This window comes from Chiloscyllium plagiosum, unplaced genomic scaffold (assembly GCF_037043375.1).
Source record: "Chiloscyllium plagiosum isolate Xiang-an unplaced genomic scaffold, Cpla_swu_hap1 HiC_scaffold_36, whole genome shotgun sequence".
Lineage (NCBI taxonomy): Eukaryota > Metazoa > Chordata > Chondrichthyes > Orectolobiformes > Hemiscylliidae > Chiloscyllium > Chiloscyllium plagiosum.
The window spans coordinates 45,785,048-45,798,216 of NW_028270174.1; positions in this window are offsets into that span (position 1 = coordinate 45,785,048).

Genomic DNA, 13,169 nt, shown 5'->3' on the forward strand with positions numbered 1-13,169 from the left:
GGAGAGATAAGCTAGAGGAGGGTGGGGGTGGGGAGAAAGTAGCATAGAGTACAATAGGTGAGTGGGGGAGGGGATGAAGGTGATAGGTCAGGGAGGAGTGGATAGGTGGAAAAGAAAATAGGCAGGTAGGACAAGTGATGGGGACAGTGCTGAGTTGGAAATTTGGAACTAGGGTGAGGTGGGGGGACGGGGAAATGAGGAAGCTGTTGAAGTCCACATTGATGCCCTGGGGTTGAAGTGTTCCGAGGCGGAAGGTGAGGCGTTCTTCCTCCAGGCGTCTGGTGGTGAGGGAGCGGCGGTGAAGGAGGCCCAGGACCTCCATGTCCTTGACAGAGTGGGAAGGGGGAGTTGAAATGTTGGGCCACAGGACGGTGTGGTTGATTGGTGCGGGTGTCTCGGAGATGTTCCCGAAAGCACTCTGCTAGGAAGCGCCCAGTCTCCCCAATGTAGAGGAGACCGCATCGGGAGCAACGGATACAATTAATGATATTAGTGGATGAGCAGGTAAACCTTTGGTGGATGTGGAAAGCTCCATTAGGGCCTTGGATGGAGGTGAGGGAGGTGTGGGCGCAGGTTTTGCAAATCCTGCAGTGGCAGGGAAGGTGCCAGGATGGGAGGGTCGGTTGTAGGGGGGCGTGGACCTGACCAGGTAGTCACGGAGGGAGCGGTCTTTGCAGAAGGCGGAAAGGGGTGGGGAGGGAAATATATCCCTGGTGGTGGGGTATTTTTGGAGGTGGCAGAAATGTCGGCGGATAATTTGGTTTATGCGAAGGTTGGTAGGGTGGAAGGTGAGCACCAGGGGCGTTCTGTCCTTGTTACGGTTGGAGGGGTGGGGTCTGAGGGCGGAGGTGCGGGATGTGGACGAGATGCATTGGAGGGCATCTTTAACCATGTGGGAAGGGAAATTGCGGTCTCTAAAGAAGGAGGCCATCTGGTGTGTTGTGTGGTGGAACTGGTCCTCCTGGGAGCAGATACGGCAGAGGTGGAGGAATTGGGAATACGGAATGGCATTTTTGCAAGACGTAGGGTGGGAAGAGGTGTAATCCAGGTAGCTGTGGGAGTTAGTGGGTTTGTAAAAAATGTCAGTGTCAAGTCGATGGAGAGGTCCAGGAAGGGGAGGGAGATGTCAGAGATGGTCCAGGTAAGAGATGGTTTTCACCATCCCTCCAGACCTCCCCCTCACTGAGGACGAACGATCAGTCCTCAGCAAAGGACTCACCTTCATCCCCCTCTGTCCACTCATCAATGAATTTAATACACGCCGTGACGTCGAACACTTCTTCCGCCTCGTCCACCTCCGAGCTAACTTTCACAATCAGGACTCCCGCCCACCTTCCGAGGACCCCTTCGCCCACCTCCAACACACTGCATCCACCTGGACACCCCGCACTGGCCTATTACCTGCCCTCGACCTCTTCATTTCCAACTGCCACCGGGACATTAACCGCCTCAACCTGTCTACCCCTCACCCCCACTCCAACCTCTCACCCTCACAACGCGCAGCCCTCCAACCCCTCTGCTCCAATTCCGACCTCACCATCAAGCCAGCAGATAAAGGGGGTGTAGTGGTAGTCTGGCGCATTGACCTCTACACCGCTGAAGCCAACTCAAAGACACCTCTTCCTACCGTCTCCTCGACCATCACCCCACCCCCCCATCACCAAACCATCATCTCCCAGACCATACAGAACCTCATCATCTCAGGAGAACTCCCACCCACAGCTTCCAACCTCATAGTCCGGGAACCCCGCTCTGCCCGGTTCTACCTCCTTCCCAAGATCCACAAGCCTGACCACCCTGGCCGACCCATTGGCTCAGCATGCTCCTGCCCCACTGAACTCATCTCTACCTACCTCGACACTGTCCTATCCCCCCTAGTCCAGGAACTCCCCACATATGTTCGAGACACCACCCACGCTCTCCACCTCCTCCAAGACTTCCGTTTCCCCGGCCCCCAACGCCTCATCTTCACCATGGATATCCAATCCCTCTACACCTCCATCCGCCATGACCAGAGCCTCCAAGCCCTCCATTTTTTCCTCTCCCGACATCCCCAACAGTACCCTTCCACCAACACTCTCATTCGTTTAGCCGAACTGTTCCTCACCCTTAACAATTTCTCCTTCGAATCCTCCCACTTTCTCCAGACCAAAGGGGTAGCCATGAGCACACGTATGGGCCCCAGCTATGCCTATCTCTTTGTTGGCTATGTAGAACAGTCGATCTTCCGTAATTACACCGGCACCATTCCCCACCTCTTCCTCCGCTACATTGATGACTGCATTGGTGCCACCTCGTGCTCCCGCGAGGAGGTTGACCAATTCATCAACTTCACCAACACATTCCACCCTGACCTTAAATTCAAATGGACCATCTCTGAGACCTCCCTCCCCTTCCTGGACCTCTCCATCTCCATTAATGACGACCAACTTGACACTGACATTTTTTACAAACCCACCACTCCCACAGCTACCTGGATTACACCTCTTCCCACCCTACCTCTTGCAAAAATGCCATCCCGTATTCCCAATTCCTCCGCCTCCGCCGTATCTGCTCCCAGGAGGACCAGTTCCACCACACAACACACCAGATGGCCTCCTTCTTTAGAGACTGCAATTTCCCTTCCCACGTGGTTAAAGATGCCCTCCAATGCATCTCGTCCACATCCCGCACCTCCGCCCTCAGACCCCACCCCTCCACCCGTAACAAGGACAGAACGCCCCTGGTGCTCACCTTCCACCCTACCAACCTTCGCATAAACCAAATTATCCGCCGACATTTCTGCCACCTCCAAAAAGACCCCACCACCAGGGATATATTTCCCTCCCCACCCCTTTCCGCCTTCTGCAAAGACCGCTCCCTCCGTGACTACCTGGTCAGGTCCACGCCCCCCTACAACCGACCCTCCCATCCTGGCACCTTCCCTGCCACTGCAGGATTTGCAAAACCTGCGCCCACACCTCCCTCACCTCCATCCAAGGCCCTAATGGAGCTTTCCACATCCACCAAAGGTTTACCTGCTCATCCACTAATATCATTAATTGTATCCGTTGCTCCCGATGCGGTCTCCTCTACATTGGGGAGACTGGGCGCTTCCTAGCAGAGTGCTTTCGGGAACATCTCCGAGACACCCGCACCAATCAACCACACCGTCCTGTGGCCCAACATTTCAACTCCCCCTTCCCACTCTGTCAAGGACATGGAGGTCCTGGGCCTCCTTCACCGCCGCTCCCTCACCACCAGACGCCTGGAGGAAGAACGCCTCACCTTCCGCCTCGGAACACTTCAACCCCAGGGCATCAATGTGGACTTCAACAGCTTCCTCATTTCCTCTTCCCCCTCACCCTAGTTCCAAATTTCCAACTCAGCACTGTCCCCATCACTTGTCCGACTTGCCTATTTTCTTTTCCACCTATCCACTCCACCCTCTCCTCCCTGACCTATCACCTTCATCCCCTCCCCCACTCACCTATTGTACTCTATGCTACTTTCTCCCCACCCCCACCCTCCTCTAGCTTATCTCTCCACCCTTCAGGCTCTCTGCCTTTATTCCTGATGAAGGGCTTTTGCCCGAAACGTCGATTTATTGCTCCTCGGATGCTGCCTGAACTGCTGTGCTCTTCCAGCACCACTAATCCAGAATCTGGTTTCCAGCATCTGCAGTTATTGTTTTTACCTTCTATGAATCTTAGTAAACATTCTGAGCTTTGATTATGTAATGTAGAACTCACCCATAAAATCTGAGGCATGACAATCCCCAGCCGACTTGGTCACTCTGTTTGTTTGGCAGAAGTGGATCTATATGTTGGAGAACTTGTATCAACCCCCTGACATGTTAACCTGTTTAAAAATGGGTGTGGTCTCTTTTGTCAGGCATTAGCTCATTACAGTTGAATCTAATGAGATTGCTGAAAAATGTGTTGCTGGAAAAGCGCAGCAGGTTAAGCTGCATCCAAGAAGCAGGCGAATCGACGTTTCGGGCATAAGCCCTTCTTCAGCAAGGATCCTTGGATGCTGCCTGACTGGCTGTGCTTTTCCAGCAACACATTGTTCAGCTCTGATCTTCAGCATCTGCATACCTCATTTTCTTCTAATGAGATTGCATATAGTTAGGTTGAGCTATTTGATTGACCTTGAGCAGATAGGTTGGGGTTGAAATTGGTGGTTAAGGAATGGAGTTTGTGACACAGTTTGAAGATCCCAATCAAAACCTTCTCCACTATTTACTGGAGAAAATGAAATGAAATACTGAATGTCATGGAAGAATTCTTTCAACTTACAGAGAGTGCAATGTGGAGCAGATGCAGAGCTCAATATTATCAGTGTATAAGTAGAAACTGACTTGATACCTGCAGAAAATGATACCATAGGGAAGCTGGTAGATGAGGAAAAGGAAAATCATTATCACTATTGTTCATGGTTTTATGGATATATTTGTGTAGTTTAGAGAAAAAGCCAAGTGAGACATAGCCTATTGTACAACAAAAGAAAAGTGTTGGAGGTGAGTTGGATAATCATGACAAAAGCTGCAGGACAGTCAAGGAAGGATTCTCTCACCATGATCACAGTCACAGACACATTTGTAATTCTGGTTAGTGCTACTTCAATTTAGTGACAGATTCTATTTGTAAAGTAGGACTGACAGAATCTTACATGGATTTATACAGTTTTTGAGCAAAATAAAACATAATTCTGCAAATACAAATTCACCCCATAAACTTTTATGTGTACATGTGCAGGAGAGACAGAGTGAGTGTGTGCATATGGGTATGAGTGGGTTTGTTGGTTGTTTAAAGGAGAGAAGTGGAGGCGTGGTGAAGGTCTTGGCGAGGTGCGCATCCTCATTTATAATGTGATGCAGAGAACATGGCGTAACCTTTTGGCTCCCGGGATGTACTGGACAACGACGGGTACCCTATTGTTACAACATGTGTCTCTCTCCTGAGGAGGTCATTACTAGTTTCCCCGCTGTGGCACATTGGAACTGGCAGTTGATGAATTGAGCATGTTACTTCATTCTTATGAGGGCATACTTTAGCACCTTCAGGTGTCCGTCGCGTTCCTCCTCATCAGAACAGATCCTGTATAGCGTAGGGCTTGTCTGTAGGGGATGGCTGTTTCGGGTGGAAGCTAGAGAAATGTAGCATCATGGGGTTATCCGTGGGTTTGCGATAGATATTGGCAAGACTGAGCAGATGCTACAACAACTGATGAATGGTTACGAGGCAACGATCACTAGGCAGGAGTGTTCCCTTTCAATTGGGTCTGGGACAGATCTTCGGGTGACCATCCTCCAAGGCGGGCTTCGGGACAACGTAAGCAACAACACAAAGTGGCTGTGCAGAGGCTGAGAGCCAGGTTCGGTGCCCATGGAGATGGCCTCAATTAGGATCTTCGGTTCATATCACACTACTGGTGACCCCACTGCATCTCTCTCTTCTCCTCTCTCTTCTATTCTCTTCTCCCCCCATTCTCTCTCTTCCTCACCCTTCCCCCTCTCTCTCCCCTCACACACACACACATGTAACCTGCGCACGCACCCTCTCACAGGGCTGAAACCCATCACACTCACTCACACACATACTTGATCAAGCTTTCACACACACATTTACATACACTCTTTCACATGTGCACACACTCACTCTATCTCTCCTGTATTCACACACATATAAGTTTATGGGGTGAATTTGTATTTGCAGAATTATATTTTATTTTGCTCAAAAACTGCATAAATCCATGTAAGATTCCTACTTTAGAAATAGGACCAATCTGACTCAACACTGGGACACAGACAAACTTTAACCTCACAGCTTTTATGCATTGTCTAAGCTGCGATGGCACCTATCGTTAGAAAAGCTGAAGTTATTTTGAGAATGTAACTTAAAAAGAGTTCTGGGATTTATATATTAAAGAACCAAAACTAACATATCCCATTCTAAAAGCTTAAGGACTTAATGTAAGTTTCTTTACTATATCATTAGAGCTCCATGACACTGTAAGCCTTTTCCTATGAATTCTGCGTCTTATGGTCACGTTCCACAACCACCTGATGAAGAGGCAGTGCCTCAAAAGCCAATGCTTCCAAATAAACCTGCTGGACTATAATCTGGTGTTGTGCTATTTTTAACCCAGAAATGGAAACAGATATATCAAAGAAGGGAAGGGAGGAGTCTGAGGGATTTGGTGAAAGTGAAGACAGAGTGGAAATTGGAAGCGAAATCGATAAACTTTACTAATTCTGGACAGGAGAGGGAAGCACTACTATCTCAATATTTTGGAGAAAGAGGTGTGGGTGAAGGCCGGAATAGGACTGCAATGAGGAATGTTCTATGTACCCCACGAAGAAACAGGCATAACTGAGGTGCATGCAGGTACCACAGCCACGCCTCTAGCCTGAAGAAAATGAGAGGAGTTGAAAGAGAAGTTGTTCAGGGTGAGGACGAGCTCAGCCAGCTGCAAGAGAGTGTTTTTTTTCAGGAAAGTGTGGCGAGCCCTGAGACCATCCTAATGGGTGATGGGATTGTAAAGAGAAGGTGACTGGACCCCAGAAACTGGAAATTCTGAAACTGCTATAAAGTGTTAGAGGGATCACAGATGTAAGTGGGCAGGGATTGTGTCAGAGGGGAAAGGACTGAGTCAAGGTAGGAAGAGATAAGTTCTCTGGGGCAGGAGCAGGTTGAAACAATATTTCTGTCTGGGCATACTGTTTTTGGATTTTGGAAAGGAGGTAGAAGCAAGCTGTGAGGTGATTGGGATACTTTGAGCTTGGAGGCAATTGAGGGAGGGCAGGGAGATCATCAGATGAAATTGGGTTGGTGACTGTGGTTGGCATAATGACCTGATGGTGTTGATGTTCCATAAACATTGGGACATAGACAGACTTTAACCTCACACCTTTACTATATTGTTTGAGCTGAGATGGCACCTGTTGTTAGAAAAGCTGAAGTTATCTTGAGAATGTAACTGCAAAGGAGTTCTGGGATTTATATATTAAAGAACTGAAACTAGCATATCCTATTCTAAAAGATGAATCTAAATTTGTTACAGCTCCATGACACTGTAAGCCTTTTCCTATGAATTCTGCATCTTGTGGTCATTTTTCTGATGAAGAGGCAGCACCACAAAAGCTAGTGCTTCCAAATAAACCTGCTGAACTATAACCTGGTGTTGTGAGATTTTAAATTTTGTCCACCCCAGTCCAACACTGGCACCTTCAAATCATGACTACCATCGACTCCATTTCTGGGGAATGGCTGGCCACCAATATCCACTGTAAACCAATTGACTCCCACAGTTACTGTGACCATCCATCCTCGCACCTTGTATCCTGTAAAGACTTTATTCCATTCTCCCAGTTCCTCCGTCCATGTCACATCTGTTTTAATGAAGCTAACTTCAACAAAGGAGCCTCCGAAATGTCTATCCTCTTCTTCAACTGGGGATTTTCCAGGACCGTTGTTGACAGGGCTCTCAACCAGGTCTGATCCATCTCCTGCACTGCGGCCCTCATGCCCTCTCTACCCTCCCACAACAGCAATAGCGTTCCCCTTGTCCTTACCTACTGTTTCACCAGCATCCACATCCAGAGGATCATCAGCCACTACTTCTGCCACCTCCAGCGACATGCCACCAGCTGACACATATTCCCTTCCTCTTCCTTGTCTGCCTTCCACAGAGACCGTTCCCTCTGGGACATCCTGGTCCACTCTTACTTAACTCCCAATACCCTTTCCACAGGCTCACAGCATATTCCTTTGGCAACCGCCAAAGGTGTAACACCTGCCCAATTACTTCCTCCCTTCTCGGTATCCAAGCCCCAAACAATTCTTCCAGGTGAATCAGCATGTTACCTGCACTTCTCACAATCTAATTTACTGCATTTGCTGCTCACAATGTGGTCTCCTCTACACTGGGGAAACAAAGTGCAGACTGGGTGACTGCTTCGCAGAACATCTATTTTCTGCTTGCAAAAACAAAACCCCTGAGCTTCCAGTTGCCTATCACTTTAAGAGACCACTCTGTTCCCTAGGCAATGTCTCCGTCTTGGGCTTGCTGCAGTGCTTCAGTGAAGCTCAGTGCAAGCTGGAAGAACAGATTTCATTTTCTGCTTGGGGATCCTGCAGCCTTCTGGACTCAATATTGAGTTCAATAGGGCTCAAATTCTCCCATGTCCTTGCCTCTACCCCGACACATCAGGCCTTGTTATCACATAGTCTGCTATTACACACAACTCATTGTTAGCCACTGACTGTCCCAATTAACAATTATTCACTCACCTAGCCAGATTGTTATCCAGTCCTTTCTCTGTCCAATTGTTCTACTCTCTCTTTGGGATCTGTCTCCACCTGTTGTTTACTCCTTATTCCCCCCACCCCCTGCCCTATTTTCTGCATATAAACCGAACTTTCCCAGCTGCATTGAGTTCTGAGGGATGGTCATTTGACGCAAAATATTAACTCTGATTTCTCTGCACAGAATGCTGAGATTTTCCAGTAATTTCTGTTTTTGTTTCTGATAAGAGACAGGTACTCTGGAGAAATTATGCAAGTCAACATGAAAGAGGTAATTTAAACCACTGCTAGGATGGTTTTCCTCACCTTGTATGAGGAAAAGTGGAGACCTGTAGGAAATTGAGTTGGAATGCCATACTCTTTCCCGCCACTCACTGTACTCAACCTATCACAGATTCACAGAAATGGTAGAGTACTGAAGGAGACCATTCAGTCCATCATGCCTGCTGTCATTAAATAAATTCATCTCAAAAGTCTTAACTACTATCCAATAGTTTATCACTTTCTGATTAATCAGACAATGTATGATATTTTCCAAATGCAACTCAAATACACATGCATGCATACTCATGTTAAGGCAAATGCATAAAGATGGATTGGGCACCTTATAGAATAGTGTCACTATCTACCATTAATTGTTGTTAATTAAGGGATTTTTATTAACATGCATGAAACATACTAAACTGGAAAGTGGAGATACATTAGAAATATTTTAAGCAAAATTCTTGAAGAAACTTCAACTGCATGCAGCATGAATATAGATGGAAGAATCACAGTTAAACACAGCTGAATGGCATTTCAGGCACAGTAAGCCTGGAAATGCTGCCTAAATGGCTTTCAGGTCAGGCTGACACGATAAATAAGGAAATGACACCATCCTTAGTGAGAAATATACATTGTAGAGAAGAGCCTTTGTGCGTGGATGACTGCAGCAACAAGTGGACGTGAGAACCTTACTGCATAAAAACTACCAACATTCACAGATTGTAACCAGCATCAAATCAAAAAAATTCTTGCAAACATTTCAATTAAGCCTTACAAGAAAAGTGAAGATTGCCTATCTTCTGCTTTCTGCTGATTCAAAGTGTTTTTGAGGTAATCTCTGTGGAATAGTGTTCTCTCACCAAGATCAGGAGGGTTATTTTCTGTACTGATTTTCTGAATATAATACACAAGTGATAGAGCCATAGAGTCATACGGGCGGCACGGTGGCACAGTGGTTAGCATTGCTGCCTCGCAGCGCCAGAGACCCGGGTTCAATTCCCGACTCAGGCGACTGACTGTGTGGAGTTTGCACGTTCTCCCCGTGTCTGCGTGGGTTTCCTCCGGGTGCTCCGGTTTCCTCCCACAGTCCAAAGATGTGCAGGTCAGGTGAATTGGCCATGCTAAATTGCCCGTAGTGTTAGGTATAGGGGTATGGGTGGGTTGCGCTTCGGCGGGTCGGTGTGGACTTGTTGGGCCGAAGGGCCTGTTTCCATACTGTAATGTAATCTAATCTAATTAGAGTCATTGAGATGTACAGCATGGAAACAGACCCATCGGTCCACTCATCCATGCTGACCAGATATCCCAACATAATCTAGTTACATTTGCCCAAATCCTACTAAATCCTTCCTATGCATATATTCATCCAAATGCCTTTTAAATGCTGTAATTGTACCAGCCTCCATCACTTCTTCTGGCAGCTCATTCCATACATGTTCCACCCTCTGCATATAAAGGTTGACCCATTTGTTCCATTTTATTTCTTTCCCTAAACCTATGCCCTCTAGTTCTGGACTCCTTGATCCCAGGGAAAAGACCTTGCCTTTTTATCCTATCCATGCCCTTCATGATTTTATAAACCTTTACAAGGTCACCCCTCAGCCTCGGACATGCCAGGGAAAACAGCTTCAGCCTATTCATCTTTTCCCTATAGCTCAAATCCTCCATCCCTGGCAATATCCTTGTAAATATTTTCTGAACCCTTTCAAGTTTCACAACATCCTTCCAATAGGAAGGAGACCAGAATTGCATGCAACATTCAAAAAGTGGCCGAACCAATGTCCTGTACAGCCGAAACATGACCTCCCAACTCCTGTACTCAATACTCTGACCAATAAAGGAAAGCGTACCAAACACCTTCTTCACTACACTATCTATCTGCGACTCTGCTTTCAAGGAACAATGAACCTGCACTCCAAGGTCTCGTTGTTCAGCAACACTCCCCAGGACCTTACATTAAATGTATAATTCCTGCTTTGATTTGCTTTCTCAAAATGCAGTGCCTCGCATTTATCTAAATTAAACTACATCTGCTACTTCACAGCCCATTGGCCCATCTGATCAAGATCCAGTTCTAAGTGAAGGTAACCTTCTTCATTGTCCACTACACCTCCAATTTTGGTGTCATCTGCAAACTTATTAACTATGTCTGCAATGTTCACATCAAAATCATTTATATAAATGATGAAAAGCAGTAGACCCAGCACTGAAACTTGTGGCACACCACTGGTCACAGACCTCTAGTCTGAAAACATCCCTCCACCACTATCCTCTGTCTTCTTCCTTCAAGCCAGTTCTGTATCCAAATGGCTAGCGCTCCCTGTATTCCATGTGATCTGACCTTGCTAACCAGTCTCCCATGAGGAACCTTGTCGAATGTCTTACTGAAGTCTATATAGATCATGTCAACCACTCTGCCCTCATCAATCCTCTTTGTTACTTCAAAAAACACAATCAAGTTTGTGAGACGTGATTTCCCAAGCACAAAACCATGCTGACTATCCCTAATCAGTCCTTGCCTTTCCAAATACATGTACATCCTGTCCCTCAGGATTCCCTCCAACAACTTGCCCACCACTGAGGTCAGGCTCACTGGTCTATAGTTCCCTGGCTTTTCCTCACCACCTTTCTTAAATAGTAGCACAACATTAACCAACCTCCAGTCTACCGGCATTTCACCTGTGACTATCGATACAAATATCTCAGTAAGAGGCTGAGCAATCACTTCCCTAGCTTCCCATAGAGATCAAAGGTACACCTGATCAGGTCCTGGGGATCTATCCATTTCTGTGTTTCAAGACATCCAGTGCCACCTCCTCTGTCATATGGACATTTTTCAAGATGTTACCATCTATTTCCCCACATTCTCTATCTTCCATGACTTTCTCCATTGTAAACACCGATGCAAAATACTCCTTCAGTATCTTCCCCATCTCCTACTGCTCCACACAAAGGCCGCCTTGCTGATCTTTGATGGGCCCTATTCTCTTCCTAGTTACCCTTTTGTCCTTAATGTATTTATAAAATCTCTTTGGATTCTCCTTAACCCTATTTGCCAAAGCTAGCTCATGTCCTCTTTTTGTCCTCCTGACTTCCCTCTTAAGTATACTCCTACTGCCTTTATACTTTAGATTACTTTACAGTGTGGAAACAGGCCCTTTGACCCAACAAGTCCACACCGACCCACCGAAGCGTAACCCACCCATACCCCTAACCTAACACTACAGGCAATTTAGCATGGCCAATTCACCTGACCCGCACATCTTTGGACTGTGGGAGGAAACCGGAGCACCCGGAGGAAACCCATGCAGACACGGGGAGAACGTGCAAACTCCACACAGTCAGTCGCCTGAGGTGGGAATTGAACCCGGGTCTCTGGCGCTGTGAGGCAGCAGTGCTAACCACTGTGCCACCGTGCCGCCCAATACTCTTCTCAGGATACACTCGATCTGTGCTGTCTGTACCTGACATATGTTTCATTCTTTTTCTTAACCAAAACCTCAATTCCTCTGGTCATCCAGCATTCCCTACTCCTACCAGTCTTTCCTTTCACTGAACAGAAATATACTGTCTCTGGACTATTATTATCTAATTTTAGAAGGCTTCCCATTTTCCAGTCATCCCTTTACCTGTGAACATTTGCCCCCCAATCAGCTTTTGAAAGTTGTTACCTAATACTGTCAAAATCCTTCATCCTCTCTCCTTATTTTGCTTTGTCATTGTCCTGGCATTTTATGAGATTTAACAAGCATTTTTCCTACTAGTCATTTGCTTTGCTGGTGCAGAGGAACCTCGATTGTCTGAAGGACATGGATAGGGAGTATTTTGTTCGGTTAATCAAATTCCAGATAATTGAATGCCGGATAACAGTTTAGCCAAGCATTGGGACCTTGTGATCTTGCTGGATAGTCCAATGCCGGATAGTCAAGGTTCCTCTTTACTTACTATGGCCACAGCATTAGTTGCCCTGGATTGCGCAGAACAAGATAAAATAAATGAGGAAAAGAACGGATCATAAAAATTGATTGACAAATTTATAAATACAGAGGTCCCACTTGTTTGTAGGTATGATTTGACCACTGTAGATGTGAAGTGATCGGAAACTGGGGTGCAAAACAGGATAAGTTCTTTTGTGGGGGCAGAGTGCACTTGGGGTTTTGCGAGGGAAGGAGCAATTGTATTAATCAAGCATCCTAAGATTTGAGTGAAGACTCAAATCTTCCATTAAATTACTCTTCATGTGCAGCTCATTTATTGACCAAATAATACATATTACAAACTTTGGTCATAAGCAATCTTGACCATGGCATTGATCATGACAAATTAATTCTCGTCACCTGAGAAGCAGGAATGATTACAGGTGGCCTTAAAAGTGTCTGTTGTGTTCTCCAAAAGTCTGCAAAACAAACTGACTGCCCTCTCTGTAAATCTGCTAAAAACTATTTTCCATCCATTTTGCACAATAAAAATTTGGTGGAAGATGGAACAATATCCAAATTCATGCTCCTGAAAGTCAAGATGCCTCCATTGCTCTTCATGTACGTTTTGTGTCACTGTTCTTGTCAAGCCTTCTGCTTTGAGGCTGTCCATGTTCCCATTCAACCCTTTGATACC